This window comes from Chrysochloris asiatica, unplaced genomic scaffold, assembly GCF_000296735.1.
Source record: "Chrysochloris asiatica unplaced genomic scaffold, ChrAsi1.0 scaffold00116, whole genome shotgun sequence".
Taxonomy (NCBI): domain Eukaryota; kingdom Metazoa; phylum Chordata; class Mammalia; order Afrosoricida; family Chrysochloridae; genus Chrysochloris; species Chrysochloris asiatica.
Window position 1 is genome coordinate 6,679,019 of NW_006408634.1, and position 6,464 is coordinate 6,685,482.

Here is a 6,464-nt window from a genome sequence, read left to right on the forward strand (position 1 = left end):
TTAGAAACTCTCTCCCACATGTGGTGGTGGTTGTGGTTAAGTGCCATTGAGTCGGTTCTGACTCATAGCGACCTTGTATAAGGTTTCTGAGGAGCAGCTGGTGGGTTTGAACTGCTGACCTTGTGGTTCGCAGTCCAGTGCTGATCCTACAGCGCCACACCAGGAGTCCACATATATATATTCACAGTGTATAAACAGCGACATTTAAACAATGTACATAAATAAAGTAGATATATAGATAGATACCCATATGCACACACAAAATGTGAGGAGGCCTCAAAAAGTTCATGGAAAAATGGATTTAAAAGATAATGGAGCCCTTTTGGCTCACTGAGCAGCACCATGGCGGTCAGCAAGAACAGGCGCCTTACAAAAGGTAGCAGAAAAGGAGCCAGGAAGAAAGTGGTTGATCCATTTTCTAAGAAAGATTGGTATGATGTGAAGGCACCAGCTATGTTCAGTTTAAGAAATGTTAGGAAAACACTAGTCTCAAGGATTCAAGGATCCAAAATTGCATCTGACGGGTTCAAGGGTCGTGTTTTTGAAGTAAGTCTTGCTGATCTTCAGAACGATGAAGTTGCATTTAGAAAATTCAGGCTAATGACTGAGGATGTTCAGGGCAAAAACTGCCTGAGCAACTTCCACATCCCGGATCTTACCCGTGTCAAAATGTGCTCCATGGACAAAAAGTGGCAGACCATGATCAAAGCTCATGTTGATGTCAAGACTACAAATGGTTATTTGCTTCACCTGTTCTGTGTTGGTTTTACTAAAAAGACAACAACCAGGTTCAGAAGATATCTTATGCTCAGCACCAACAGATCCATCAAATCCAAAAGAAATTTATGGAACTCATGACCCGAGGGGTGCAGACAAATGATTTGAAAGAAGTGCTCAGTGCACAGATTCCAGACAGCTTTGAAAGGATATAGAGAAACCTTGCCAGTCTATTTCTCCTCTCTATGATATGTTAGGAAAGTGACAATGTTGAAGAAGCCCAAGTTGGGAAAACACATGGAGCTTCCTGGGGAAGGCAGTAGGTCTGGGAAAGCTACTGGAGATGAGACAGGTGCTCAAGTTGAACGAGCTATGAACCACCAGTTCAAGAATCTGCTTAAGATTCAGACTTTCAGTGATGACAAATAAAAGATCTTATCTGTGAAAAAAGAAAAAAACAGATAATGGAATTTTTCCAGGACCTTTGTTGTAGCTCCCTTGTACATACATGCACAGCCTTGTCACCAGTAAACAGGTTTAGACACGTCTCTACCATCAGTGGATGCCTGCAGACAAGTTCTCTTAGTAATACATTTGCCTTAGTCTGGTTGTTGTTGTTAAGTTGAGTCGGTTCCGACCCATAGCAACCCTGAACAGGGTTTCTGAGGCTGTAAATCTTTACGGGAGCAGAAAGCCTCATCTTTCTCCCGCTGGTAGTTTCAAACTGCTGATCTTGCGGTTCACAGCCCGATTCGTAACCACTACGCTACCAGAGCTCCTTTTAGTCTGGTTAGAGCGCCTTCAAAAAGGATATTTTTTATGCTATGGGAAAAAATTACTTTGAGGTCAGGGCTAATAGCAAAATTTTGCCAAAACTCAAAGTGGACCATCTTCCCGAAACATTGAAGCTTTGGAACAAATTTACAGGAATACTGGCCCACATGAAACAACAGTTTTCAGATGAATCAAGTGTTTTTAAGGAAAGTCAGGGAGAGCTACAAGATGAGCCAAGAGAGGGTAATCTGTCAACCTCAATGAATGAAGCCAGCGTGCTGAGGGTACAAGATCAACAGACAAAAATCAGTGGCTTCCTTTACACGCCTAATGAGAGCTCTGAAAAGGAAACCAGGAAAACATAGCATTTCCAGTAGCCACCCAGAAAATGCAATCCGTAGGAATAAACCTAACCAGAGAAACAAAAGACCTAGAGACAAATAACTTGTGAAATGCAACTACAAGAAAACAAAAGAGACACACCATGCTCATGGATAGGAAGCCTTAACATTATGAAAATGTCAACACTACCAAAGCAATCCATAGAGAATTTAATCACAATACATATTCCAGCATTGTTCTATAAAGAGAGGGGACAAAATTAATCACCAACTCTATATGGAAAGGAAAGAAACACCAGAAAAGCAAAGTATTACTAAAAAAGAACTAAGTAGGAGGCCTTTCACTTCCCAGTCTCAAAACCTAGTACACAGTCACAGCAATCAAAATAGCCTGGTACTGGTACAATGCAAGACACATAGGTCAGTGGGACAAAATGGAGAACCCCGAAGTGGATCCATTCACCTATGCTCAGGAGATCTTTGACAACGGACCAAACACATTCAATGGGGAGAAGATAGTGCTGGTAAAACTGTCGATCTATTTGCAGAAAAATGAAACAAGGCTTATATCCCACACCGTATGCAAAAACAAACTCAACATGAATTAAGGACCTAAATGTAAAACCTAGTGTGGGACCCTAAGAAGAAAACTCCATTTTCTACCTAGGCTAAAGCACGTCTCCCTGTTTCAGGAATGTGCCTGGTCAGTTAGTACCAGACGGAGATGACCCCCTTCCCCTACGAGCCATAAAAGTAGAGATAAACTCCCCTGTCAAACCCAAGGCTAGATAATGTATGTCTTCCTTACCCTAATTAAACTGCCCTAGCATAACAAACGTCCTCCTTATCCTAATGAAGCTATTCTAGCTATAGGTAGTGGCCAATCGAATTGTGTAATCCCATACCTTATCAAGTGTAAACCAATTCTAGAGAAGTTAGGTAGAAGACCCCCGAATCTGTTTGTAAAAATCTATAAAAACCCCACTAACAGGGAGCTCAGGGCTCTTTCCCTAATCCGCTGCGTCGGATGTGGTTAGAGACCTGGCTCAAGCTTGAATAAACAACCCTTATGTATTTACATCAGTGACGGCTCCTGGGTGGTCATTGGTGACCCCGAACTCTGGGCATAACACTAGAACTATAAAGATCATCAATGTAATCATAGGGACAATATTAGGGTCTCTGATATATGTTATAAATGCACTATCAAACATAACTGGAAACACACAAACAGCAGAAGACAAAATAGATTTCTGGGACCTCCTAAAAAATTCGACACTTAGGTGCATCAAAAGATTTCACCGAAAGAATAAAAAGAGAACCCAGAGACTGGGGAATTTTTTTTTGTAATGGCATATCAGACAAGGGACTACTCTCTAAAAGTAATAGAACATGTCAGCACCTCAACAAGAATAAAACAAATAACCCAATTTAAAAATGGGCAGGGGGCATGAAACAGACCACCAAAGACGACATTCAGGCAGCCAACAAACAAACAAAAAAAGTTCCTGATCACTAGCCATTGGAGATGGAAATCAAAAAACAACAATGACATATCATCTTACACCAGCAGAACTAGCAAAGTTAAAAAAACAAAACAAAAACCCAGAAAACAAATGCTGGCTTCGATATGGAAAACCTGGTACTTTCCTACACTTCTGGTGGAATTATAAAATGGTGCAACCACTGGAAAATGGTATGGCACTTTCTCAGAAGGTTGGAAATAGAAATGCCGTATGACCCAGCAATCTCTCTCCTTGGTAAATATCCTCAAGAAATAAGAGCCATGACATGTATAGATCTATACACACCAATGTCCACTGCAACACTATTCACAATAGCAAAAAAGGTGGAGACAGCCCAGATGCCCGTGAGCAGAGGGATGGATGGTTGAACAGATTTTGTTATATCCACACAATGGAGTATTATACAACACTGAAGAACAATGATGCAGCTGCAAAATACCACTTAACATGGAGGACCCTGAAGGGCATTATGCTGAGTGAAATCAGTCGGTCACAAAGGGGCAGATATTTTATGAGACCCCTACTGTAAAGAGTCAAGAAAAGATTTTCATGCTATAATAAACAATAGATGATGCTTACCAGAGGTGGAAATGAAGGGAGAATTATTCAGTACCTGAAGTGTAGACACATGCTAACTTGGATGATTAGGAAGAAAAGAAAAAAAGGAAATAGCTTTCTTTAGGCTATTGCCCCCTCTCCCCATATCCTTGCAAGGAAACAATGTATATTTATTTTCTCATTAGGACAAATGATTGGGAACTTCCCACAAATGGAAAGGGGGAGCCGGAGGGAAAAAAAAATTTGGAAATAGTTGTTAGTATTCGTTGTGTAACAAGGGGAATGTCGTTGGCATAGTTCCTGTGGATATATTATACATGTAAAAATCATAGAAATGGCAAATGTTTTGTTGTATGTATATAGTGTTGTTGTTGAGTGCCAAGTCAGTTCCGACCCATAGCGACCCTGTATAGGGTTTCTGAGGAGCGGCTGGTGAGCTTGAACCACTGACCTTGTGGTTCAAACCAGCTTTGCAGTCAAGCGCATTAACCCACAGCACCACACCAGGACTTCATATATGTATTACTACAATAAATAAAAATTTTTAAAAAGAAAAGAAACCGCATTGAAGTCCAAATACTAGTGGAAGACTATAAAATTTCCTGTGATAGCTACTGAAGTTGGGATCTCATATGGTTCGACATTTTCAATTTGATGTGAACATCTTGGACTGAGCAAGGCTTTGGCTCAATGGGTACCCAAAGCATTGCGTGAAGATCAGCCGGTTCAGAGGCTGATCTTTTCCATCAGGCTTTTAAAAGACTGAAACAAATGGAACATATCCCAACTGGGGACAAGTCTTAGATTTACCCAGGCAAATTGTGTATTTTATGAGCTGCTCTGTCTTTTGGGTGATAGGTGAACAATGGAAGTTGTTGGAGCTTCTAATTTATAGGGGTTCCTCTAGTGTCTACCAATGCATTAGGTTTGTATTATTATTATATATATATATATATTGGAATTTGAGATTTGTTCTATATTTTTCTCCCATTCTAGCTGGGATCGCCAAACCTTTTGGCACTTTCTACTTCTCTTTTGGAGTCCTGGTGTGGCACTAGACTGCAAAGTCAGTTTGAACTGCAAGGTTGGTGGTTCAAGCTCACCAGTTGCTCCTTGGAAACCCTCTAGAGGGCCGCTATGGGTCAGAACCGATTCGACGGCATTTAACAACAACTTCTCTTTTGGATTCAATAATTTGTTACAATGGCCACACAGAACTCACAGACCATACCTCCAGTTATGTGGTTTATTAAGGAAGTAACAGGGCTCAGGATGGACAGGATCAGGATCAGGAAGGCCAAGTCTGGAAGGCTCCCCCGAAGAGGAGACCCTTATCAATGTAGACAGCTATCGTAGTGCATCTCAGCCACACAAGCTAACAGACTCTGCTCTTCACAGCCATACAGGCCTATCTCAGCCCCCGCGCCCCCCCAAAGACAAGTCTCACTGCCTTAGGGCTCCCTGCCGTCTACCTTTCCACTGCTAACTGACCCGGCTCACAGCAAGCGTAGCAGCTTTGTTCTGCTCATAACCTGTATACCTAGCGGCAGGTTTCTGCTGTTACCACTGATTCTGCTGCAGGGCCTCTTCCAAACCTTTTACCTTGAGCTTTGTCTTCAGAATTAACAGCATTTGAAATGTGTTACAACCATAAGGCCGATGGTTCAAACTCACCAGTTGCTCCTGGGAAACCCTATACAGGGTTGCTATGAGTTGGAACCAGCTCCACGGCACTTAACAACAACTCTTTTAGGAGGTCCTATGCCTCTTCTCTCTCAGCTTCTCTCTCCTCATGTCTCTACCTTCTTTCCTTTCCTTCTTCTTTCTTCCTTTTCTGAACTCTCTATGTGGTTGGCTGCATATTTAAACTCCTTGTCAGTTTCAAGGCCTGATTTCGCACGCATGCACACACACACACACACATGTGCCAGTCTTGAATGCTCCAATCCCCTCTTAGTATACCACAGTAATGCCATTTGTCTAAGTATCTTGAGCTATCCCTGTAAAATGTGTCCAATAGACCAATCATAGGACAAAAGCGCTTGGCAACTAAGGGCCAGACCAAAGTATCAAGTCATCAAGTTGCTTAGATCAAATGTCAACCTGGACCAAAGTAACAAACCCCCTAGGGTAGAAAACTAGGGCAGAGGAAACTCAGGGGTTAGGGAGCAAATATCTCCAGCTGTTTTTCCAAAGAACTAATGCAAAAGATCAGGACTCTTGGTGTGGCCCTGCAGGTTCAGCGCAGGACCAGAAACCACAAGGTTAGCAGTTCAAATTCACCAGCTGCTCCTTGGAAACTCTTGAGAGTTGCTATGAGTCAGAACCGACTCAATGGCACTTCACAAGAACAAGGCAGAAGACCATCTAAAGGAATTCATTTCACCAAACATTCCCACACAGAGCAAACCCACACTCAAGTACACCACACAGTGTCTGCACACACAATCACGCAGCCACGTTCATGCATCACTTAAGGCCTCAGACAACAACCTCCATCTTGCAAGCTAACATTTCCTTCTCTTCCTCCCCAACAGCCATGCTGACC

General features: G+C 42.2%; 1 pseudogene; it reads left to right on the forward strand.

The window, feature by feature from the left end:
• Positions 1 to 342: 342 nt before the first annotated feature.
• Positions 343 to 1,118, forward strand: LOC102829079 (annotated as a pseudogene).
• Positions 1,119 to 6,464: the final 5,346 nt, after the last annotated feature.